This window comes from Lissotriton helveticus, chromosome 2_1, assembly GCF_964261635.1.
Source record: "Lissotriton helveticus chromosome 2_1, aLisHel1.1, whole genome shotgun sequence".
In the NCBI taxonomy this organism is placed as follows: Eukaryota; Metazoa; Chordata; class Amphibia; order Caudata; family Salamandridae; genus Lissotriton; species Lissotriton helveticus.
This window is the reverse complement of record NC_136059.1, coordinates 3,498,566-3,525,509: the sequence shown is the minus strand read 5'-3', so window position 1 is coordinate 3,525,509 and position 26,944 is coordinate 3,498,566. Positions and strand designations below refer to the sequence as shown.

The 26,944-nt window shown below is 49.2% G+C and overlaps 1 protein-coding gene across 4 annotated transcripts in view; it reads right to left on the bottom strand.

Annotated features, from left to right (window-relative positions):
* LOC144817653 (uncharacterized) overlaps positions 1 to 4,601 on the bottom strand; it is a 435,131-nt gene extending 430,530 nt beyond the window's left edge. For all 4 annotated transcript variants that reach the window (XM_078674375.1, XM_078674373.1, XM_078674378.1 and 1 more), the window contains exon 1: positions 4,467 to 4,601. The gene's annotated coding sequence lies outside the window, so the exon portion shown is untranslated. The remainder of the gene's footprint in view (positions 1 to 4,466) is intronic.
* Positions 4,602 to 26,944: the final 22,343 nt, after the last annotated feature.

Here is a 26,944-nt window from a genome sequence, read left to right as displayed (position 1 = left end):
GACTAGTGCTTTAAAGGCTAAAACATACCCGTTTATTAGATTAATTACGATTTAATACTTGCTGTTAGACAGCTGATTTTACTGGACTTAATATGTATTGTTAGTGTTGCTGGGGCTGTTATTAAATTGTTCCTTGTAATATTAGCAGAGATCCTATTAACAGCATGGGCATAGTTCACACTGACGATTTACATGTATGCATTAGTGGTGCAGCAGGCGCAGTGACACTAAGACGCATAGGGGAAAGGGGCCTGGCCAACAGTATTTTAAGTAAAGCTAATGTTTTAATGTACATCTTTTTTGGTGATGTATTTTACAGCTTTTGACAGAGTTTCCTGGGTCCGTTCTCTTTGTAAAATATAGGTAAACATGACATTTTTATTTGTCTTGACGGCTACAAAGTAATAGCATTTTCCGTGCATTTAAACATATGCATAGGGGGAGTTGTGTTTTTACCCCTTACTTCAGCAGTGACTTCCATTTTTTTCCGGAGCTTAGCTTCCTGCTGTTAGTTGATTTGCATCTCACAGATGCTGCCAGGCAACAGATTACAATCTTTACGACACAGCTTAAAGCACTAAAGTATCCTGTTCTGGTTTTGTTTCCAACTGGTGAAAATATGTGATGTTTCACACTCTTGCAGACTTTCGGTCTGTGTTTTTTGTCTGAACTAAATGGCAATGCATTACAATAGCTTAGCCCAGTTACAAAATGAACGTAAGCAAATTTGTTAAAGCTTATAGCGTAAAACATTGTTTTTTCAGAACACCAAACTGCTTTTTTTCCATTCTTTACACGTTTAAACAAGCATTTACAATGCAACGGTTTCGCCTTTGCAAAAGTTAGAGTTATTGGCATTGTAAATGACAACATTTTTATTTATGTGTTGGTTTTGAAAAATAAATGGCATTGTCATTTACAATGCCAATAGCTTAATCTCTCGCAAATGCCACACACACACACCCACAGAGAGCCCCCCACACAGAGCCCCCCACACACACACACAGAGCCCCCACCACACACACAACCACACAGAGCCCCCCGCACACACCCACACAGAGCCCCCCCACACACCCCCCCCCACACATGGTAAGCCCCCCTCACACTGCGAGTCCCCCCCACACACCCACACAGAGCGCCCCCACACACTGCGAGCCCCCCCCACACACTGCGAGCCCCACTAAGCACATATTACTGTAACCATTTGAGGAGATAATAGGTGCAGTAACAGCAAATTTCAGTAAAGTAGACTCGTGGCTTCCAAAAGTAGAGGAATGGCACTCTGATATTTCTTAACCAGCTCCTCCTGTGAACCGAAGAGTTTGGTAGGAGGACTTCCTTTGTGATGGAATTGCTTTCTGAAGTAGTGTGAGCTTGCATTCACTGCTTTTGAAGCACTGACTGGGAGGATGTGACCTAACGGTCAGAGCTGCCAACTTTGGAGCTGGAGAACCACGTTCGAGCCTCAGCGTTGTATCAACATCCTGTTGTTTTGGGCACATCACTTAATCTCCATGTGCCTACCAAAAGTAAATGTGTCCTTGTGTAACGTAACTGGTACACATGTAAAGCGCTCCAATACCTTCGTGTCGAGTTTGCGCAAAAAAAAGTCAAGCACCCTATTAGTAATGAACATATACCAAGGAGCAACTTGCCCAGGTGAAATCGGGGTTATTATTAGTAATGAACCTATACCAAGGAGCAACTGGCCCAAGTGAAATCAGGGCTAACGAGGCTGTGTTTGCAGATACCTCCTGTGAAGTCACGGTGCCCTTGGAACACGTAGTTCACAATCAGGCCTCTGCTGCTTTTATGCCTCAGAGTGCCTCCACCCTCATGTGAGTTGGGTTAGTTCCTTGTGACGGGATGCCACCCTCACATCTGATATGCTCTTATGCTAGAGAGGCGCATCTCTCGGACACGGGGTCATCGAAGCCTCAAGAGAGGTATGCTTCTCATACACTAGGAACACTATGCCCCCAAGTGAGACAGGGTCCGGCAGGCCTGTGGGGGGAATCTGATAGTGCCAGAGGGCTGATCTGACATCATAGTGTGAAGCTGGAGAGGAACGGAGCAAGCACTCACCATGACGTTGTGTTTTCGCTGTAAGCCCCGTCCTTTTCAGACTGGGGGGCTTACAGTGAAAATACAACGCGAAGGATACCGGCAGACACCAGGAGAAAGAGACACGCGCAGACAGGGTCAGGAAGAAGGATTCGTGTGACGACCATCCCCACGGCATTTATTTACTATAATGCACCCGGGAAGCAGGGGGGCGCAACTGCGCTCTTGGGGGCACCCCCGAGTCGCGTACAGTCTGAAACGCCTCACTCAGGCTGGCCCCCACCGCCGAGCTCACACCAGTCCACAAGCACTCGGAAAAATCTCTCAGTCAAAGTAAAGACATGCATCCGTGCCGTAGTGTTAGCGGGAGTGCAGCTGGGGATTCCTCCGGCTGTTCTTGAGAGTGAAGGCGGGAGCCACGCAGTCGGGGGTGGTGGGGGTGTTGTTCTTGAGAGTGAAGGCGGGGGCCACGCAGTCTGGGGTGGTGGGGGTGTCCCGCTCCTGGGGGGATTTCTAGATGAAGTGCGTCTCACGTGTGGAGCGCTGACTACTCGAGACGGAGATGCCAACGCCAGGCCACTGAAGCAGGGCTGGGCAGAAGCGAGAGGGGGTGACGGAGAGTGGGGGTGGGGGCACAGGGGTGGGCGAGGGTGAAGGCCGAGGAGACTGCGGTGCGAGAGCAGGACGGCCGCCGCCTCTCCTCACTTCTGCGGGGAGGAGGGGCCGTGACTCGGCACACACTGCACCCGTCCGTGGGAGACTGCATGAGTTATGCCCCCGCCACCTCGTGACCGCTTCCGAGTTACACCCCCAGCTCCCGGCAGAGCAGCAAACACGGAGTCAGGCAAAAAACCCCAGCAGACCTACACCGCAACGCGGAAATGTACACGTGTAACCCATTTACAACAAATGGGTTTTAGTTCTGGCTTGCGTTACGTGGATTCTCATAGATTACCAATAGGCAAGGGATGTAGCATTGATTACCTCTGAAAACAAGCGGACCACGCCATGAAGGCTACTGCCCGGCTGCCATCTTCGGAGGAATGACAAAAAAAAAGCTTGGCAGAAACAAAAAATAAACCCCGCCCACCGCCGCACTGACGTGACAAAAGGGTCAGGATGAGTAAAAATGGCCGGAACGCCCCCGAATCTGCTCCGCAATTGACGGACAGATCTCTGTTCCAATGGCTAGCCTCCATTTATGGAGCTAGCCAATAGAACAGAGGGGCGGTACTACACACACTACTCTAGAACTAAAGATTTCGCCTTGCGCAGAAAGTCTGCTACCCAGCCTTTCGGCGAGGCGAAACCTAAAAAGTAGCTACAAATGTTTTTATTAGTACTGATTAGACACCGCTGGGAAGATAAAACGATGTGCAAGTTAGGGCAAAGCAGGAAGCAGTGAATATGGCAGGGAAACCGAAAGAAATGTGGTGCACAGCCGTCGAAGACAAAAGAAAATTCAGGAAAGATGGGCTTATCTTCTAGGAACGGCAATTAGACATGACTAGATCTGAAATTGTTTGGTATCTGGGGTGGCGGGGTGGGGGCTAGGAGGTACAACATGAGCTCCGCCAGACACAGCAAATGTTTGCATTGAGACCATCTCTGATAATTAAAGTTCCCAACCACAAAAGTGTTTTCCTTGCCAGACTGGTTTCCACGTTATCCCGCATGTGCCCAGCGACAGGCAGTGGCCGCTGAGGTCATTTGCATCTGCAGAGGGTTTTTTAGGTCTCGGCCTGCCAATGCACCTGCGCATTGCAGCTCGAGACATATAGACATCACTCCTATCCTGTCCTCTCTCCGCTGGCTTCCCATCGAGGGTAGAGCTATCTACAAAACGGCGTGCATCACCCACAAAGCTTAGCGCTCTTCCTCCCCTCGCTATCTGGCAAATAAACTCAAACTCGCTTCCTCCTTCGCTCCGCGCCATCACCGCCATCCAGAGCTTCAAAGGGACATCAAATCTCTTTTATTCCAAAGACACTTTCAGAACTAGCCCCCCCCTTCTCAGACCCCGCCAGGAAGTTCTTTAGTCATTTTAAATGTGTCACATGTGTTTATATTTTTGTTTGTATAGTCTGTGTTCGATATTGTGTTGCTTTCGCCTGCCTTGTTTTGATTCTCTTTCCTGCTGTTTGTGTTGGTTCCCTCCTGCGCCGTCTCTGGTTCTGCTGTGAGGCCTCTGACCCCTCAGGGTGCAGCCGCCTCTCACGGCCCCCTGTCCTCGAGGCCCGGCCGCCCGTTGTAAACAAGCCGCCATTTTGGGGCCCGGCTCTCACCCCACAGGACCCCGCGCCGCCCCTCTCCCCGCGCGGCCCTGAACCCCTCCACCGCCGCTCCCTGTCCAGGTGCCCTCCCCCCCCGCCCTGAGCCCTCTGCGGCCCGCGCGCGCTCACCTGCTCTCCGCCCCACCCGGGTGACGATGGCCGCCATCTTGCATCAGGGGATGAGACGTCAACGCTCGTCTGCGAGTACGTCCGCCATCTTGGATAGGGGCACTGTTGTAGTCTGCAGGGACGGGTGCCTTCTTGGATAAGGGCACCGTTGTCTTCCGAGGACGGGCGACATCTTGGATAAGGGCACCTTTGTTTTCCGAGGACGGCCGACATCTTGGATAAGGGCACCGTTGTTTTCCGAGGACGGGCGACATCTTAGATAAGGGCACCTTTGTCTTCCGAGGACGGCCGACATCTTGGATAAGGGCACCTTGTCTTCCGAGGACGGGCGACATCTTGGATAAGGGCACCCGTAGCGTGTTTATACTACACTAGGTTATCCGGTGATTGGAGTTTTCATTTATTTATTAATTAATGTATTTATTTATTTAATGCATTTTTCTAAAGCGCGGACTTTACCCGAAGGTGTCAGAGCACTGTACAATAGGAACTGATACATGAGAACATTACAGGTGAACAAATTACAAAAGCAAACGTTAAGTTATGAGGTAAAAATGACAATCGTGAGCAAACAAAATACAGGAGGAGAGATCGGTACATTACAGGAGGAAAAAGTGACGTGTGCAGGTTACAAAAGCGTACAAAGTACAAGTAGAGGTAAAACACTGCAATACATGGCAGACACTCAGGCACAAAAACAAACGTTACTGTAGTGTTGGGCACTAGCAGTCCTGTCAAGCATCACGCATCACTCGGGACACTAACGCATTTCAGTGCGGTGCTCCGCCTCACCGCACTGAAATGCATTGTCAAGCATAATGCATAGTGGCAGTCTCAGGTGTAGCTGGCTACAGGGACTGTCTGTGGTCTGCCTGCGCCGGCGCGCTGCTTCCATGGTCTTCTTGAAGCAGTAGTCCCAGCTAAGCGCCTGCCAGTCCCAGGCTCTGCCTCTTTGCTACAGTGTATCTCCCCAGGCGCGCTGCCGCACAGCATTGCGTCTGCCTGCCTTACGTCATGTCCGTTCCCAGCTAGCGCTCCGCAGTCACATCCTGCTGACTCCGAGAGCGGGGAATTTATTCTGCTGCAAGTCTCCCGCAATAATTATGGGGCAGGGCCGTTGATTATATTGCACGTGATGGCCCGGCCTGTGCCACACTCTGCTGTAGGCCATTATAATCAAGTCCGCCGCAGCAGTTGCAATTTCGGAGCCGGCAGTGAGAAATTAGTGCAGCCGGTTGCCAGGTCAGGGGTCTTTAAGCGCGCAACGAGGACGTCGCTTTCTGCTGGTGCTACCGCCGATGCTGCAGTATGGTTTGTGAGACTGGGAAGCTGCCTAGGGCAGCACCACTTGCACCTGATGGTTGCTGTGAATTTTTACATAAAGACCATCACCCCACCGTGAATCGTCGAGGGAGTACCAGGACGACCGAGGATGCGGCCGGCCCACCACCACGGTAAACTCATAAACTCATTGCCGTGGCTCCGGCCTCGCAAGTTGGACAGTAAGTGCTGCAGCCAGCCGCACATGTGTATGTTAATTTGTTAATGTGACGATGGCCGCGCCACATTGTTTACTGATCGCACTCTCTTCAGTGCACTTTGAGCATAATCTGAACTACTTTGCAAATGTACTGCCAATTTCGTTTTAAAAAGATTGGTGATGGTGAACAGTAGTTCTTAAGCATGCCTTTGCTTTTCTGAATGATTATAATGAATTATGACCGGAGCCACGTATGTCCCAGGGAAATACCTCTGCATAGCATTCTGTCCTCTACGGAAGCCCGCAAATATAGTGACAGACAGACCTGGTTGTGAAATAACATAGGCCTTTTATTCATGTCCTGCAAGGGACTCCTCCGCCCACACTGGCACCGGCTGCCCCAGTCACTTTCGGGCTGCCTTGCTCCGGAAGAACTTAGTGTGAGGGGTGCGCTGCCACATAGCCCCGTGGCTATCTTGTCCGTCAGGAGAACTGCACTAGAAAGGCTCGGTAGCTCATGGATGAGCGGTGATCCTGACTCAGCCTGGTGTCCCTCTCTAACCCCCTCTTCTTTTACTGCTCCTACCCCAGCCCTCAGTACATTGACCAAGTCATCACCCCTCCTCTCTCCTGACATCGACCCGCCCGATACACTCAGCCCCCTCAGTATCCCAGAATGTATATGCAATGCAGGGGAGATGAATCATTTCCCCATTTGCATAATGTGCCCACAATGATCTTACGAAAACTATAAATATGTAAACACGTTTCCAGGCCAGTTTGTGAGCTACAGTTCATCTTGGATTCTTGAGGTGTACTTCCATCCTCTTCTCTGTTGCTGCTAGCTTTCCATTTTCATGTTTCTCCACAGTTGTGGAGAAGCAACTGCCGCAAACATATTTGTAAATGTAGTGGTGCAGGAGAAAGCGCTTGGCAGCCTCGGTTTTTGATGCTTTAAAGTAATTTTAAGATCATATTAGAGTTCTGTCGTTCCTCAAATGGGTGTAATTTCTGTAATACATGTTACACTTGTCTTCACTGCTAGATTTTTGTTCGCGAGAAAGTGTCACTCATAGTTCTTGAATGTCACTCATAATTACAGTGAAATTATGAAACTGTCACACGAATGCAATCTGAAACCTTGGCAGCTATGCACTAGGCCCGCATTACTGTGATCATGGGGTCGCAGACACAGGGTAGTAGGTTAGTAAACTGGCCACGAGCACGAGCGCTCGGCCCCCTTTAATAACCAGGTCACCTGACTCGGGACGCTGGTGGTGGGTGTGTGTATCAGTGTAGGTTACAGATTGTTAAAGACTAGAACGTGTCCAGCAGGACACTACATTCCTCCTAAACTTTAATAAAAATTAAAAGGAACAAAGTCCGAACCTGTGGGGAAAATAAACATAAAATATACTGTTGTCGCAATCTTACAAAAGTTCCTTCAGCCGCTTGAGGTATGATGACGGTGGAGACTTGCAGCTGGAACTACCAGTTCAACCGGGCACGACGTCCTGGCGCTCAGTAGATGTGCCCTTCTGGACTTTCAGCCTCGCCCTTGTGGTGGCGACAAACAGACGACAAGATGGTATATTTGACAGATGTTATCTTTTACCATTCAGTCCTGGTTTCTTTAGTGTAGGCAGCTTGGCTTTTCTTTACAAAGGAGAGAGTGGATGAAAGGCACCCTTCTCACTAGGACGCCCCTCTCGCAGTTGTTCTCCTGACACGAGATATCCCGGAGGCCCTCTTCATCAGGTTTCCACTGAGCCGAGTGTTCTCCGCAGCGTTGCTCCCACTTCACAGTCTGGGTGTGAATGGAGGAGACGATGAGAGTACTACCTCACAGTCCGTAGTTCCACCTGGAGGGTGGTTGTTGACTCCTGCCTTTGTGCACAGGTTCCTCTTCTTCCTGGGACGTGCAGGATGGACGGTGGTGGATCCATCTCTCTTTTCGGGACCCTCTGCCACCGGTGTCCCTGAGGCCTTTGCCCCTGGATGTCCACAGGCTGGTGTGGAGTGGTCAGTTCTCCTCTGCCGGACGTCTGAGCGCTCTCCCCATCCAGACTTCCGCTCAATCCCCAAAGGTGGGTGTTGCTAATGGTTCAGCCTGTTTCTTCCTGCAGCCGCAAGGTTGTCAGATGACTTGTAAGTAGATGCCTGTTCTTCTCCTGGTGCCGCCGATGTTCTCCCGGACATGTATGACAATGTGCCTGATGTTGTGGCGCGTGTCCCCTTCTCTTCTGGTGTGTGGGTTGATCGGCCACTCCTCTTCATATCTTCCTGGACGTTGCTATTTCTGGTGGCACCCTGCCCTTTGATTCCTTTCCTCTTTTCTTTTCTTCGTGGCGTTGTGCCACTCGTTCTCTATCTTCTTTTCTTCCTCGCGACGCGGTCTGGTCATCTTGCTGCTCTTGTCCTCCTGACCAGGCTTCTCCAAGCGGCTTGCACTCCGCCCGTTTCCCTCTGGTTTTGTCCTGGCTCTAGGACACTGTCTTCTCTCCACTCTGTGACTGGACCGGTCGCCGCGACCTTCTTCTGTTGACTGTTTTCCTTCTTGTTCTTGATGGGTGTCGCGTCCGTCTTTGTCTGGTTCTCCTCATGGATCCCATGGGGTCCTCTTCCGGAGATCCGCTCCACGGACTTCTACTTCCCTTTGATCAGACCTACTGCCAGGTCTCTCATCGCAGGCGACCATCGTGCTGGTCGGATCCTATTTTTCTTCACGGGCGATCTTCTAGCTCTATCTTCCTTTGTGACCAGACTGGGTGGTCTGCTTGCTCTTCTCTGCGACCAGACTGGGCGGCCGGCTTTCTCCTCCTTGCGACCAGGCTGGGTGGCCGGCTTTCTCCTCCTGGCAACCAGACTGGGTGGCCGGCTTTCTCCTCCTTGCGACCAGACTGTGTGGTCGGGTTTCTCGTGGGTCTTCATGCTTCCGGAGATCTGCGTGCTCCTTCTCTTTGCTGTTGCGATGCTTTTGCTTTGGCGCGCTTTTGTCTGCGCTATTCGGGGGTGCTTCACTGTGACTGGAGGGTTGCGCCACCGCTCCTGTGACTTTCGCTGGTGTTTCTATGTGGGGTTCCAGGCTTTGGTGTCCGTGTGGTGCTTCAGGAGGGTTGCGTCACTGCTCCGTTGACCTTTTCCTTTCGTGTGCTGATGGCTGTGCTTCTTGCTTCTTAAGTGTTCTGTGGGGAGTTGCTTCACTCCTGGCGCGTTCCTCGCGTTTCTGGCGGGTTCGTGCACCGTCCCTCATTGTCCTTAAGGGCTGGATGGCGACTTGGCACCATTCGGGCGTGTTTCTTGCGTTTCTGCTGTACTGGTGGACTGCGCCTCTGCTCCGTTAACCTTCTCCTGGTGCGTGGAGTTGCTGCACTCTTGGCGTGTTCCTGCGCTTTGTTACACCAGCTTTAAGAGACTGTGTGACGGCTGGGCGCCACTCTGGCCTGGCAGTTCTCTGGTGCACTGTTTTTTAGGTCTCGTGGCGTAACAGCGCGTAAGCGCTGTCTCGCCAGAGATCTTTTGTCACTGGGTCTGCTTCCCAGGAGATAGTACCTAGCCGCGCGCATCTCGCAAAAGGCGCTCGGCGCAGGCCACGCGCTCGCCGTGGCTGTCTCCTGGGAAGCGCAAACATAGACAGGCACACCTCCCCTGCACGCATGCGCACAAACAGACACAAACACACACGAGCGCACCTACACACACACACATACAGAGATCCCCGCCCCCCCGCCGCCGCACACACAAGCGCATACCCCCTCCCCCTCCAACTAAGCCCCACTTACCGGCTTTGTTGACTTCTGCAGACTCCGCGGGGCTCTCCCTCGGGCATGGGAGCCCCGCGTCACCAGCACTGCTTCTCTGGCCATCCGAGGGCGCGTGCGCGGGCTTCCGGAGTGCGAACTACAAACGTCTACGCTATGACGTCATTTTGTAGTTCATCACACGTCAGGACATTGCGGCGCATCTGGGGAGCATTCGGATTTTAAATCCCTACACTCGTTTGTTTGGCTTATAAAATCGGAGTCTCTCTCCTGAATCAGATCTAATGGCATCTGTGATTGGTGTCATCAAATAACTTTGGGATGTGGCAAACATTGGTCCTGGTACTGACTGTCATGGCGAGTACTCTTGAACGGTGTAACTCTAAGGACCTGGAACTAGTAAGGACTTTTTGACATAGGAAACATGTTGGACATAATTCCTGTAGTCAGGGCAGCTTCTTTCATGTTGATTCACCTTTTTCTTAGTAAAGTGTTTAATGAAGCACCGAAGCTTCATAAGAGCCTGGGAGAGTGAGAGGAAATGATGGGATCAGGGGAAAGGAAATGACAGATGACACATGTGAATTGAAAGAGGAAACCCAAAACGCGTCAATATTGTACGCTCACCAATAGTAAGTATTTGTGGTCTGCCACGCACTGGTTCAGTTATAGATGCCGATAAGCACTCCTAGGCTGTTTGACTGTTTTTCTGATGTATGTACATGGGTTACGCAGAGGCAAATACTGTTGGCACGTGTAATATAGCAAGTAAGCTCTTCTATGCTGCCTCACTCACTGGTTTCTTTAGGTTTTTATTAGCACAGACATAATGTAGGTGAACGTTAGAGCTCTTTACAGAAAAAGCTAGGCGGTTGTAAAAGCATTTGACATATATGATCACACACACAATGAAAGAGCAACACATTTATTTAGATAGTATAATTATCAAAAGGGAAACACAGTGTTTAAGTGTAAGTGTTTTTTAATGATGATGTAGGCTGATCAAAACAGGCAACAAGCTTAAAGAGCGAGTAATTTCATTTTGATTAAAATTGGTGTCATGGGTTCATATTTCCGTGAGTTGGTGATCAGTCTCGAAACAGCACTGATAATGGCATTTAGAGGTGCTGTCATAGTAGTATGCAGGGTTGTGAGTATGGCTATATCATATTCCAGTCCACACCAATACAGACTTTGCTAAAAAATTTAATGGAACGCATTGTCATATACAATGCCAATAACTCAAACTTTAATGCTGCGAGACCTATTGCATTGCAAATGCTTGTTTTTTTTGTATATGGCAGTTCTCACTGTGTCTTAGTGTTGCGTTTCCTGTTGCCATGTACTGTACACTGTCAAAACCAATAGTCCCCCTGTGGGTGCAGTGGGGTAGAATCTAGTTGGGTTCTGTACTCTATTCACTGACTGTCTCCTCGTTGCAGGTGGCCACTCACATCCGGTGTTGCTCACTTCTTTGGTGTGTGTGGGTGTAATGTTGCTATATGGCCACTAGATGGCAGGGTAGCACATACTTTAAGCCACCGTCAGCTTCCTGCTGTGTCTCGGGGGTTTTCTTCCTGCTCTGGGGGTTTGCGCTGTTTTCACCTAGAAGGACGGCCTTCCACCTGGTGCCTCACTCCCTGGCACTTTCGCTAGGGCATCGGCAGTTGCAGCCAGGTAGGCGCTATCGGAAGACTCAGTTTCGCTATGGTGAGTTATTTTACTTTTTATTATGGTCCGGGCCATGCTGGGGGCACAATGCAAAGTTCAGTGTGCTGGCAAGGAGGGAAGATGCTGCGGCGGCCGGCCGTTCCTGATCGATGTTTTCCACCCCTCGCAGGACACCGCTTCTCTCTCTGGGCTGCTGGGGGAGGAGGCACTCGAACTGGCGCCACAGTCCGCTTGCTCCGTTGTGTGGAGCAGAGTTCCTTTTCTTCTCCGCAGGTGGGCTCCGCTAGTGCACTGTATCTGAGGCAGCCTCCACAGTCTGCTCCTCTCCTTCGTTGCTCTCCCCGCCCTCCGCAGCCTTTCAGTACACGCGCTGCGTGAGGCGGGGGAGGGTCGGCGCTACAATGCGGGTGGGCTCCGCTTGATCTCTTGGGTGTCCAGCAGCTCCCCACACGCTGCGGGCGCTCCCGTTGAAGTTTATTCACCCTGCCGCCGCAGCCTCACTTCACATACGCTGGGCGGCGGGGGACACTGCAGGCAGGCCGCGGATGGGCTCCACTGGCCTTGCTTCGCTATATGTTCACTTTCGGCCGCTTCGCGTGACAGGTCAGCTATTCAGACAAGTCGGACAATTTCTCTAGCTAAACCTAGGCTAGATATACTGTTTTGGGACAGTGTACCACCCCCCAATGTTGCAAAGTGTCAGAATCCCCAAATTTCGATTGGTCCTAAGGTAGGATTTGGTTAACACACCAATCAGAACAGACTATTCTAAGGCCTAATTTGCATGTTAAGGTGCCGCCTAGCAAGATTGGGGTTCCCATGAGAAAGTCGCACAGAATACAATAGAAAGAATACAATTTGAAACAAATAGAATACAATCATGATGCTCTTGCTGGGTGAAGGTGCATGTTCCCAGGCAGGCTCTGGCATCAACCTTCTTTGGCTTGGTTTCAATGCCACCGCACCATTGATTGATTCTACGTAGAAGGGCCCTCCAAGATGGACTCCCCAGCCCCATCACCCCTCAGTGCCGAGGATACATGAAAAGTAAGCGAAAACAAATTAATACATGGAAATAAATGAATGTATTACATGTCATAATGTCGTACTTTAGTTTCATCATTATAAAAATATACTATGCGTTATTGGTAAGTGCAACGAATAATTTCACAAGAGCAACAGCACAAAGCTTCAGCACGTTATTGCTATTACGCATGCGCGCCCTTTTCCCTCCAAAACTATCTCTAAGCGTAGTCACGTGAGTGTGACTGACGCATGCGCAGAAGAGGAAAGTCAAGCAGCGGCCATTTTAGGGACACAGATTAATCGTATTAGTAAATCACATATGCAAGCGTCTCTATGATACATATATATCGGAAATAAAGATATTAGTAAAACGTACAATTCGTTACGAGGTTACAACGGTTTCGAGGTTCATGAATCGAGCAAGTCGCGATGCGAAATCTTGCTCTATCAGGCTCCACTGGCCTTGCTTCGCTATATGTTCACTTTCGGCCGCTTCGCGCCCGGCAAGGCACCATGACTATGCGGGTGGGCTCCGCTTATACTTTTCTTGGCGGCGCTAGCTGGCGGCCGCCATTTTCTCTGCTGTGACCGGCGCGGGTGGGCTCCGCTTTCGGTTTCTGTCCGCAGCTTGGCGCAGAGGCTCACCTTCGGCCACCGGGCCACTGTTGCCACGCGGGTGGGCTCCGCATGGTCACCTTGTGGTGGGGGTCATCATTTGCGGCCGATGCGGGTGGGCTCCGCTCGGCCTCCTCACGGTGGGGGTCAGGCTGTCGCGGCCGACCCGGGTGCGCTCCAGTCGGTCCGCTTTTCACCCCACGCAGGGGGGCGGCTCACGCTGGGCACGGGAGGTGCGGGGTAGGCTCCCGGTCACCTCCGGTCGCGCTGCGGGGCAGCGTCCAGACCGCAGGCTTCTCAGTGCGGGGGGTGCCTTCTGCGCGGGCAGTATTCTCTCCCCTTTTCTTGGGCTGTAGCACGCCGGGGTACACCCACCTCGTCGCCAATGTAGTGTTGGGCACTAGGCCCGCATTATGGTGATCATGGGGACGCAGACACAGGGTAGTAGGTTATTAAACTGGCCACGAGCATGAGCGCTCGGCCCCCTTTATTAACCAGGTCACCCGACTCGTGACGCTGGTGGTGGGTGGGTGTATCAGTGTGGGTTACGGATTGTTAAAGACTAGAACGAGTCCAGCAGGACACTACAGTTACGTAGGCAATGGTGGCACTTGTGCAAGTATCGAAAGCAAACAAAATATAAGAGGTAGCAAACAGTGTGTTTGTGATGGATGGAAGGGGGGGCGTAGAAGATAAGTAACACTGCACTGGTATGACTTTCTAAGGGGTACTTCTTTAATCAGTACAACAAGCAGTCAAAATAATATCTTCCTCCTGGGATAACAGAGCCGGTGGTAGTGTAGCTCGTGGTTAAGTTGGGTGAAAGTCCTTCCTTCTGCGCTCCTTGTCTTTATGGTCCTTTTTCATCTGGGGTCCGTAAGGGCGCTCCCGTTAGAACAACAAAGAAAAAAAGAAAAAGACCCTGGGTTACTAATTTCACCGGAATTCCGGGTCTGGAAGAAGGGGGGCGGGGAGTGAGGGGATCACCAGGGACTTCCACCAAAACACATCAACCTGTGATATAGGCGCCTCAGTGTGTGCTCGAAGGGGGAGTTTTTTTTATAGCGACTCTGATAGCAAACACAGCCCCGTCCCGTGACCTCCCTCAACCACCCCTATCCAGTCCCTCCCCGTGAAAAGACAAGTCCCCTTATTCTGGTCCGTACCTTGTTTAGCCACACTTCTCCAGAAGCGTGGTGGGGCGGCTCGTATTCTCGGTGACCTCCTGGCTTTCTCGTTTCCGTGGACTGCGCGACTTCCGACTCCTCGTTCTCCTTAGTCAAGGGGCGCCTCAGTAGCAACGCTGGTCGACTCTTTCTCCGCTCCCGCTCCGGCTTCTACTGTCGTGCCATCTCCTTCCGGGTAGAACGCTATCAACTCCTCTATGGCTCCTGATTGGATGACGGATGATGACGTCTCCGGCGTAGTTCCCACCTCTGGGAAAGCCCAAGCAGCATTAAAGGGGCCGTGGCGTCCTGCACTCGGGCGGAAAGGAATAGGTATTAAAGTCTTCTCCCTGCCCCTGGCAGGCAGGAACCCCCTGACACATACCACCCCCGGGATTTCCCCGATCGGGGGAAAGAGGAAAATGGGACAAAAAGTCAGCATTCCCTTGTTCCAGGCCTTTTCAATGACGAACCTCTATCTGAAACGGTTGAAGAGCCAGGAACCACCTGGGATTGCGTTCATTGTGACCACGATTTCTTTGAAGCCAGGTCAGCGGGGCATGGTCCGTATACAAAATAAAGGGTCTTCCCTCGAGATAGTACCTGAGCTTGAGCTTGTCCACTCCCCAGCGGACCGCCAGACATTCTTTCTCGATAGTTGAGTAGGCAACCTCTCGGGGGAACAGTTTATGGCTGATGTAAAGAATCGGCCTTTCCAGACCATCTGCGTCCTCCTGCGAAAGAACAGCCCCAATTCCTACGCCCGAGGCATCCGTTTGGAGGATGAAGGGTTTTTAAAAGTCTGGGGAGATCAATACCGGTGCGGTAGTGAGGACAGATTTTAAGGCCTGAAAAGCCTTTGTTTCTTTGGGAGTGGGGGCTGGTAGCCTGGAAGATGGTTGTGTTTTTTTCAATAGATCAGTGAGGGGTCCGGCCATATCAGGGAATTGAGCGATGAACCTCCTATAGTACCCCACAAGGCCTAAGAATGCTCTCAGATCCCTTTTGGTCTTAGGATAGGGGACATCTAAGATAGCCTTAACTTTCTCCGTTTGAGGTTCTATCATTCCGGGCCATGTCTCGAGTCTAGAGATCTTGGGAACAACAAGTACTTACTTGCACCAACTTTGGTGAACCACTTACGAACCTTGTTTCAATTCTTCGAACTACACGCACTTAACGTACCAGAGTGCTTAGGGGCGATCTAGAGGTGAGGCTAGCGGTGTGCGACCTATCGTAGATTTCTGTTAAAGGACTCCCATGAGCCCCCAAGCTGACGAGCTTTTGGAGACGCACCTGCGCGCCGGAGAGGCATCGAGGCCTGTGACGGTTACTTGGCGGGCTTCTCATCCACCCCAAATACTTTCTCTACTGATGAGGGAAACTATCTTGAAACCCGGGCCATGTCTCGGGTCTAGAGATCTTGGGAACAACAAGTACTTACTTGCACCAACTTTGGTGAACCACTTACGAACTTTGTTTCAACTCTTCGAACTACACGCACTTCACGTACCAGAGTGCTTAGGGGCGATCTGGAGGAGAGGCTAGCGGTGTGCGGTCCATCGTAGATTTCTGTTAAAGGGCTCCCATGAGCCCCCAAGCTTACGAGCTTTTGGAGACGCACCTGCGCGCCGGAGAGGCATCGAGGCCTGTGACGTTTACTTGGCGGCCTTCTCATCCACCCCAAATACTTTCTCTACTGATGAGGGATACTATCCCGAAACCCGGGCCATGTCTCGGGTCTAGAGATCTTGGGAACAACAAGTACTTACTTGCACCAACTTTGGTGAACCACTTACGAACTTTGTTTCAACTCTTCGAACTACACGTAGCAGAGTGCTTAGGGGCGATCCGGAGGAGAGGCTAGCGGTGTGGGATCCATCGTAGATTTCTGTTAAAGGGCTCCCATGAGCCCCCAAGCTGACGAGCTTTTGGAGACGCACCTGCGCGCCGGAAAGGTTCGAGGCCCGTGACGGTTACTTGGCGGCCTTCTCATCCACCCCAAATACTTTCTCTACTGATGAGGGAAACTATCCCGAAACCCGGGCCATGTCTCGGGTCTAGAGATCTTGGGAACAACAAGTACTTACTTGCACCAACTTTGGTGAACCACTTACGAACTTTGTTTCAACTCTTCGAACTACACGCACTTCACGTACCAGAGTGCTTAGGGGCGATCCGGAGGAGAGGCTAGCAGTGTGCGATCCATCATAGATTTCTGTTAAAGGGCTCCCATGAGCCCCCAAGCTGACGAGCTTTTGGAGACGCACCTGCGCGCCGGAGAGGCACCGAGGCCTGTGACGGTTACTTGGCAGCCTTCTCATCCACCCCAAATTCTTTCTCTACTGATGAGGGAAACTATCCCGAAACCGGGCCATCTCTCAGGTCTAGAGATCTTGGGAACAACAAGTACTTACTTGCACCAACTTTGGTGAACCACTTACGAACTTTGTTTCAACTCTTCGAACTACACGTACTTCACGTACCAGAGTGCTTAGGGGCGATCCGGAGGAGAGGCTAGCGGTGTGCGATCCATCGTAGATTTCTGTTAAAGGGCTCCCATGAGCCCCCAAGCTAACGAGGTTTTGGAGCTGCACCTGCGCGCCGGAGAGGCATCGAGGCCTGTGATGGTTACTTGGCGGACTTCTCATCCACCTCAAATACTTTCTCTACTGATGAGGGAAACTATCCCGAAACACCGGCCATGTCTCGGGTCTAGAGATCTTGGGAACAACAAGTACTTACTTGCACCAACTTTGGTGAACCACTTCCGAACTTTGTTTCAACTCTTCGAACTACACGCACTTCACGTGCCAGAGTGCATAGGGGCGATCTGGAGGAGAGGCTAGCGGTGTGCGGTCCATCGTAGATTTCTGTTAAAGGGCTCCCATGAGCCCCCAAGCTGACGAGCTTTTGGAGACGCACCTGCGCGCCGGAGAGGCATCGAGGCCTGTGACGTTTACTTGGCCACACAACAACAGAAAGACCCACTCCAACGGCGTACGTCTGTATCAGTGACTCAAGGGGGGGTGTTCAAAAAGTCCCACTCCCCACCAATCTCTTATCTGTTTTATAAGAGAAACAATGCACTGTTCTCCGCCAACGTATAAAAACCTGTTCTCCCGGGCAACACACAAGAACCCACACGTACGGTGCACCAGAATATCAATGGTCACCCATAAATCCACACCCTGCGTTGGACACTGCTCCTAATAGAGCAAAAAATGTGAAAGACGCAAATGACACCTCACGGAAACACCACCATCGGGGTAACTGGTATATAATTTCCAGACAGGCCCCTGTCTCATCATCGGTTGTCACTTGCGTCTTAAAGAAAAATAAGTGGAAAGGAAAGAGGTGTCCAAAACAAACAACATATACAGTGACAAACTAGTGAAGGCGCAGAAATATCTGCTAGTGACCAACACATACACAAAAAAATAATAATAATAACGGAGTGCATAAAAACACACAAGGATCCGTCCCTTACCCAATTTTATTCATAGGGCGGTGATTGTGTGCTGTTTAAAAAGGCTGGTAGTTAATCATGCCTACCGCAACCTGCTGCCAGTGCCGACATGTTTCACTGCTATGTTGCATTAAAGCAGTTTCCTCAGGGCTGCACTCGGGAGCTGTCACTTCACTATTTTGGACACTAGTTCTATAGCGTGCTGCCAAGAGAGAACAGGTGAAAGAACCTATTAAAAACATGTAGACCTAAGCCAGGCAAGAAACGCATACTGGATGCACTGAATGAGGTAAACTGTGAGGTGTAAAGTATTACCAGGGGGCAGCCAAGCCACTCATACCGGCCGTTCCTGTTTCTTCAAAGGTAACAGGCACTTCCCACGTAAGTGTGTGTTCCTTATTGCTCCAGTATAGAATCTGTAAAAAGCGATTAAGTACATGGATTTGTATCATGTGCAGACTGGGATATTGTTTTGCTGTCTAATGGCTTGCACCAACACACACCGCTAGTTGCTGTACTGGTGCCCTATCCACGGCAAGTCTTTGTCTGATGTTATAACCGCTGCCATTGCACATATATCAAATCCCTCTTGTGGCGGTCTGAAAACGCTATCGTCCATACAGGTAAAGATGCCCTTACAATGTAGACACCACTGCACCAACGTTAAATACAGTGCCCACCGCTTCGAAATAATATGCTACTTCACAGCGTTAGCGTCATCTACGACCCACACACCACACACTCCTCATAGCCATATTACTTCCCTGTCCGGATCTCTCATGGGCCTCCTCTCACCGTGACGTACCAGGAAGACGCCTTTCCTCAGCCGTCCGGAAGATACAACCATCGAGTCTACAAGTACACGGTGCCGGCGGGACCACGCCCCTCAGGGCGTACCACGTGATAACAGTACTACGTGGCGGCCATCTTAGCCTAGTCAACAGTAGCGAACATACCTATGTGCCTGCATATGTAGAGATAAGCTGCGTCCTCACAGGAATTTCAAAGAGTCCAAACATTGATGGTTTAATATACAAATAACCCACCGGGAAATGGATGTAGTGGAATATACTGTATAAAAACCCAATACACAATTTCTTGTAAAGCAGGATTCTAAATCAGTGAGTTCAAAGGAAATAATGTTAAGTGAATGCAAGAAAAATGTGTTTCAGGGGAAAAAACTCGCTGCTCAGACATGTCTAGACGCGTGTACTACCCTCCATGCCTCAACACTGTCAGTTGAGGAATGGCATTCACATCTCACCATATAACTAATGACTCCCATGCGTCCTATAGGGAATGTATGGCAGGGCCATCCGATGTCACTCCACCACCACACTCATCCCTACCGGGTAACATTAGTTATAATCGATATTGTGTTATACAGGTCAAACAAACTCTGAAAGTTCAGGTCAAATTGACAGTTTGATGCGGTTCCATTCTATAATCTCGTTGAGGCCCGTTCTGTCTGTTTTCTCATTATAAATCCAGCGTGCTTCCTTGGCTAATAAGATCTCCTCAATATTTTGAGGGGAACCTCGGATCTTCTCAAGGATAGTCCACTGGAAGGTGTGTTTCATAGAAAAACAGTGTTGGACCAATCTCGTTGTTAATTTACCAGCCCTGATGGTACTCAAATGTTCTTGTATACGTACTTTAATTTTTCGACTGGTCAGACCAATATATTGTAAACCGCACTGGCATGTTAATCTATATACAACTTGTGTGGAGTTACAATTGCTGAACTGATTGTGGAACCACTCCTTGCCAGATGTAAGTGTCACACTTTTGCTCTTTCTAGTCAATGGGCAGACCGAGCATGTTCCACAAGGGTAGTGGCCTTTAGGTATAGTGGAATTATGATCAATTTGTGTAGAGGGGGCCCTCGAATGTACGAGTTTGTCTTTAAGATTGCTCGCCCTCTTAAAAGCAAATCTAGGAGGAGGCATATTGAAGTTGCTATCAGACAAAATCGACCAGTGCTTACGGATGGACTGCCGGATTCTTGTAGCCATGGGGTCAAACGTCATAACCACAGGTACACATTCATCCCTCTGTTTGACTATTTTTTCTAAAAGGCACTCCTTGGTGTATTAAGTGCTCTCTTTTTCGCTTGTTTCACCGTCCTAGTCGGATAGTTCCTACTGGTTAGTTTAGCCATCAGTGTTTCGGATTGTTCAAGGAAAGTGTTGGTACTTGAACAGTTACGTCTGTATCTCAGAAATTGTCCCACAGGCAAATTGTCCCTCAAAGCCCTGGGGTGGAAAGAATCGTACAACAACAAGGAGTTCCTATCTGTGGGTTTTTGATGTACACAGGTGTTGATGGTGCCCATATTATGCTCGAGATCCAAGTCCAAGTACACTGCCTTGTGTCTATCATATGTCCAAGTGAACTTGAGGTTGCCATCTTGGACATTTAGCCAGTTGAGAGGAATTCTAAGAGACGTTCCTCTGTTCCGGTCCAAATGCAGAGCACGTCATCTATATATCGTTTCCAGAGCCTGAGCTGGCTCTGGAACGGGTTGTTATTATGATAGATGACGTGCTCCTCGAACTGTCCAACATAGATGCAAGCTATGCTGGGTGCCATGGTCGCCCACATTGAGGTCCCAGACACCTTGAGATACAGCTGATCTTTGTAGCTGTTCAATAGTTGTGTAGATTTTGAGTGGAGGGCGACCCGCTCCGTTATCCCTCTATGCTCCTATATTTCTTGAATACTTAGTACGGCGGCTCAGCCGTGAGAGTGTGGTTTCCTCAATCTGGGAGGATTATTAAACCCCTGTTTTTATAATCTTTACATGTAGACATTGTGACTGGCTAGGAGCTGGATTACTGGGACAAGTGAGTGTGGGGTTGAGGATCCCTAGATTATTGGTCATCTGTACTCTGGGTTCCCCCTATTGTGTGGTAGATAACGCATGCCATTACCTTTCAATGGATAGGAATTGCTTAGCCTTTACAGAGGAACAAATAGCTGCGATCCTTGCAGGACCTTCATTGTTACCTGACAATCAGTTGTTGAGTACAACTAAAGCGAGGGAAGAATGGGAAAAGCTCAGCACTCTTAAAAAGAAGCAGGTTAGAATTGCGCTTCATGGGGCGCTTATGACTGAATACTACACGGCAGGCGCAGCACCAGCCAGTCTTTTGGTGAGAATAGAGCCCCGTATCTTTCTAGACGATAGTAGATTCAGGCGTGACTGGAGTTTCATCGCTAATAAGTGCACGAGAGACTGGCTGTTTTGATTATCAGCACCGCGAAGCGGCTCAGTGAGGAGTTGCTTAAAGAGATCCTGGAATTGGAAGAATCTATACAGAGAGATACCACCTTAGTAGATACGAAGGAACAGCTCCAAAGAATCCAGGACGACCTTTCTGAATACAGAAACTACATGGTCACTCAAAAGCTGAAGGGCCTCACTCGCAACCTAGAGAGATATTCGCACGAATGGGCGTTTCCTTACGTGCAGGACGAGTATTATACAACACCGCAAGAGCCACAAGCCTTTGGAGGAAGACAGAGAGGCCGAGGGGGCAGGCAACAATCTAGACGGACGCCCAAACAGTGGACGTTCGATAATACATCGAGTGAAGAGGAAGAAGACACACCTCAAGGCAACCGAGTGAGGTTTCAGCAACAAAATCAGAGCAGTGAAGATCTTGGTGCCCTTCTTAGGTCTTTTTTAGCCCAGGGCCAGCGACCCACCAACAGTGGGGGCGGTCAAAGTGGCGGAAGAGGCAGAGGAAATCAAAACAGCCAGCCGAACCAACAACGCCAACAATGGCAGATGTTCTCACCGAGGCTGACTCGCAGCAGAGGGAGGACTCAGAAATGAGGGGGGACATAGTAGTCAATCTCTCGGATCATGTCCTCACCAATAGTGAAAGAAGAGTACTCAACAAAGGCCTGGGGTTCGTCCCCACGCCAAATCACGACGCATTTAAATGCAGGATCGAATTCCATGAGACAATGAGGAGAATTAAGCTTAAAAAGTTTTTCAAGGACAACAGACAACCTGAAAACATCACCTATACTTCTAATCTCAGAAAACCTTCCACATTTTGTCCACCAACCTCAGCGGTAGGCCCGGAAGTGTTGGTGTTTGAATCCCTGGTTCTACAAGATATAGACAAAATTGAACAGTCCCAGGGCCAGTATAATCGTAAGAACATGACAAGAGAAGATTGGGAAGCCATTAAAAGCCTACAAAACAACGTTGAGATAACCATAAAATCAGCCGACAAGGGCGGGGCGATTATCCTTCTAAATACAACCGACTATGAGGCTGAGGTTTTACGCCTCCTCAATGTAAGGACCAATTATCGACCACTTAATAGGGATCCTGTGGAGGAATTGTCGCAGATCATCCGCGACATGGTCGGAGTAGCCAGGGAAAGGAAATGGATCACAGTTAAAGAGGCGTAGTTCCTTGTGAATACCAACCCCAGGACTCCGTCTTTTTACATTTTACCTAAAATCCATAAGCCCCAACGCCCTCCCCAGGGGCGCCCTATTGTCGCAGGGATTCAATCGATCCTGGAACCACTTTCCCAATATGCAGATTACTTCCTCAGAGAGTCTGTCGGTACCCAGAAATCATTTGTCAAAGATACCACTGACATCTTAAACATACTTGAGGACATTCAATATGACCCAGCTAATGAATTCTTTGTCACCATTGACATTGAATCACTGTACACCTGTATCCCCCAGGACGCAGCGCTGGTGGCAGCAGCGCGCGCCCTGGGAAATCAGGAATGGTTCTATGACACCACTCAGGCATTTGTGCTGCAGTGTATAGAGTTAGCTCTTACCAGAAACTACTTTAGCTACAAAGATCAGCTGTATCTCCAGGTGTCTGGGACCTCAATGGGGGCTACAATGGCACCCAGCATAGCTTGCATCTATGTTGGACAGTTCGAGGAGCACGTCATCTATCATAACAACAACCCTTTCCAGAGCCAGCTCAGGCTCTGGAAACGATATATAGATGACGTGCTCTGCATTTGGACCGGAACAGAGGAACGTCTCTTAGAATTCCTCAACTGGCTAAATGTCCAAGATGGCAACCTCAAGTTCACTTGGACATATGATAGACACAAGGCAGTGTACTTGGACTTGGATATCGAGCATAATATGGGCACCATCAACACCTGTGTACATCAAAAACCCACAGATAGGAACTCCTTGTTGTTGTACGATTCTTTCCACCCCAGGGCTTTGAGGGACAATTTGCCTGTGGGACAATTTCTGAGATACAGACGTAACTGTTCAAGTACCAACACTTTCCTTGAACAATCCGAAACACTGATGGCTAAACTAACCAGTAGGAACTATCCGACTAGGACGGTGAAACAAGCGAAAAAGAGAGCACTTAATACACCAAGGAGTGCCCTTTTAGAAAAAACAGTCAAACAGAGGGATGAATGTGTACCTGTGGTTATGACGTTTGACCCCATGGCTACAAGAATCCGGCAGTCCATCCGTAAGCACTGGTCGATTTTGTCTGATAGCAACTTCAATATGCCTCCTCCTAGATTTGCTTTTAAGAGGGCGAGCAATCTTAAAGACAAACTCGTACATTCGAGGGCCCCCTCTACACAAATTGATCATAATTCCACTATACCTAAAGGCCACTACCCTTGTGGAACATGCTCGGTCTGCCCATTGACTAGAAAGAGCAAAAGTATGACACTTACATCTGGCAAGGAGTGGTTCCACAATCAGTTCAGCAATTGTAACTCCACACAAGTTGTATATAGGTTAACATGCCAGTGCGGTTTACAATATATTGGTCTGACCAGTCGAAAAATTAAAGTACGTATACAAGAACATTTGAGTACCATCAGGGCTGGTAAATTAACAACGAGATTGGTCCAACACTGTTTTTCTATGAAACACACCTTCCAGTGGACTATCCTTGAGAAGATCCGAGGTTCCCTCAAAATATTGAGGAGATCTTATTAGCCAAGGAAGCGCGCTGGATTTATAATGAGAAAACAGACAGAACGGGCCTCAACGAGATTATAGAATGGAACCGCATCAAACTGTAAATTTGACCTGAACTTTCAGAGTTTGTTTGACCTGTATAACACAATATCGATTATAACTAATGTTACCCGGTAGGGATGAGTGTGGTGGTGGAGTGACATCGGATGGCCCTGCCATACATTCCCTATAGGACGCATGGGAGTCATTAGTTATATGGTGAGATGTGAATGCCATTCCTCAACTGACAGTGTTGAGGCATGGAGGGTAGTACACGCGTCTAGACATGTCTGAGCAGCGAGTTTTTTCCCCTGAAACACATTTTTCTTGCATTCACTTAACATTATTTCCTTTGAACTCACTGATTTAGAATCCTGCTTTACAAGAAATTGTGTATTGGGTTTTTATACAGTATATTCCACTACATCCATTTCCCGGTGGGTTATTTGGATATTAAACCATCAATGTTTGGACTCTTTGAAATTCCTGTGAGGACGCAGCTTATCTCTACATATGCAGGCACATAGGTATGTTCGCTACTGTTGACTAGGCTAAGATGGCCGCCACGTAGTACTGTTATCACGTGGTACGCCCTGAGGGGCGTGGTCCCGCCGGCACCGTGTACTTGTAGACTCGATGGTTGTATCTTCCGGACGGCTGAGGAAAGGCGTCTTCCTGGCACGTCACGGTGAGAGGAGGCCCATGAGAGATCCGGACAGGGAAGTAATATGGCTATGAGGAGTGTGTGGTGTGTGGGTCGTAGATGACGCTAACGCTGTGAAGTAGCATATTATTTCGAAGCGGTGGGCACTGTATTTAACGTTGGTGCAGTGGTGTCTACATTGTAAGGGCATCTTTACCTGTATGGACGATAGCGTTTTCAGACCGCCACAAGAGGGATTTGATATATGTGTAATGGCAGCGGTTATAACATCAGACAAAGACTTGCCGTGGATAGGGCACCAGTACAGCAACTAGCGGTGTGTGTTGGTGCAAGCCATTAGACAGCAAAACAATATCCCAGTCTGCACATGATACAAATCCATGTACTTAATCGCTTTTTACAGATTCTATACTGGAGCAATAAGGAACACACACTTACGTGGGAAGTGCCTGTTACCTTTGAAGAAACAGGAACGGCCGGTATGAGTGGCTTGGCTGCCCCCTGGTAATACTTTACACCTCACAGTTTACCTCATTCAGTGCATCCAGTATGCGTTTCTTGCCTGGCTTAGGTCTACATGTTTTTAATAGGTTCTTTCACCTGTTCTCTCTTGGCAGCACGCTATAGAACTAGTGTCCAAAATAGTGACGTGACAGCTCCCGATTGCAGCCCTGAGGAAACTGCTTTAATGCAACATAGCAGTGAAACATGTCGGCACTGGCAGCAGGTTGTGGTAGGCATGATTAACTACCAGCCTTTTTAAACAGCACACAATCACCGCCCTATGAATAAAATTGGGTAAGGGACGGATCCTTGTGTGTTTTTATGCACTCCGTTATTATTATTATTTTCTTGTGTATGTGTTGGTCACTAGCAGATATTTCTGCGCCTTCACTAGTTTGTCACTGTATATGTTGTTTGTTTTGGACACCTCTTTCCTTTCCACTTATTTTTCTTTAAGACGCAAGTGACAACCGATGATGAGACAGGGGCCTGTCTGGAAATTATATACCAGTTACCCCGATGGTGGTGTTTCCATGAGGTGTCATTTGCGTCTTTCACATTTTTTGCTCTATTAGGAGCAGTGTCTAACTTAGGGTGTGGATTTATGGGTGACCATTGATATTCTGGTGCACCGTACGTGTGGGTTCTTGTGTGTTGCCCGGGAGAACAGGTTTTTATACGTTGGCGGAGAACAGTGCATTGTTTCTCTTATAAAACAGATAAGAGATTGGTGGGGAGTGGGACTTTTTGAACACCCCCCCTTGAGTCACTGATACAGACGTACGCCGTTGGAGTGGGTCTTTCTGTTGTTGTGTAGATTTTGAGTGGAGGGCGACCCGCTCCGTTATCCCTCTATGCTCCTATATTTCTTGAACGTTTACTTGGCCGCCTTCTCATCCACCCCAAATACTTTCTCTACTGATGAGGGAAACTATCCCGAAACCCGGGCCATGTCTCGGGTCTAGAGATCTTGGGAACAACAAGTACTTACTTGCACCAACTTTGGTGAACCACTTACGAACTTTGTTTCAACTCTTCGAACTACACGCACTTCACGTACCAGAGTGCTTAGGGGCAATCCGGAGGAGAGGCTAGCGGTGTGCGATCCATCGTAGATTTCTGTTAAAGGGCTCCCATGAGCCCCCAAGCTGACGAGCTTTTGGAGACGCACCTGCGCGCCGGAGAGGCATCGAGGCCTGTGACGGTTACTTGGCGGCCTTCTCATCCACCCCAAATACTTTCTCTACTGCTGAGGGAAACTATCCCGAAACCCGGGCCATGTCTCGGGTCTAGAGATCTTGGGAACAACAAGTACTTACTTGCACCAACTTTGGTGAACCACTTACAAACTTTGTTTCAACTCTTCGAACTACACGCTCTTCACGTACCAGAGTGCTTAGGGGCGATCCGGAGGAGAGGCTAGCGGTGTGCGATCCATCGTAGATTTCTTCTGTTAAAGGGCTCCCATGTGTCAAGAAGTGTACCTGAATTCCTGTGATTCCGTGGAGGCAGACGACTTGAAGGGAGGAAGCTTCTAGAAGAATATTTCCCAACTCCACGACACCCCTGGGCCCAGATCTCTCTAAGTCCAGGAATACGGAGGAAAGGGGAAGTGGATAACAAACAAGAGAGACTGCCACACAGGTGTCTTCTCCGACTCGTCTTTTTGCGGATGAGTTACGCCTAGAACATTTAGCAAAGGATTAATACAGTTCCAAAAAAAACCCTAGTCGGTATATTTACCTCAACTTCCTTATTCTAACCATACCTTTATCTGTGTGGAATTGAGCCTCTCTCTGGTGGACTGTCAGTCAAGTTAGAGATAGATGAATGAAGGAAGGATGAAGAACAAATCCTGCTCTGAAGATAATTACGCTGACTGGAAGAGTTCTTAAAGTTGGTATCTAGCAGTATTTAACATATGCATATATTAGAAATCCCCCCAAATACATGCTGAAGAAAAGTCTCTGTAATTACGCTTCCTTGCTGCTTGACAGATATCTCTGGAAACCAGACTGAGGATTGAGGTTGCAAGCTAAGCCATAGTTCAGTTCAAAACTCTATTCGAATGAGTGAGAGATCAGCTTGCCGAACACTGGGAAGAACACAATACTGGAAGAAGGAATTC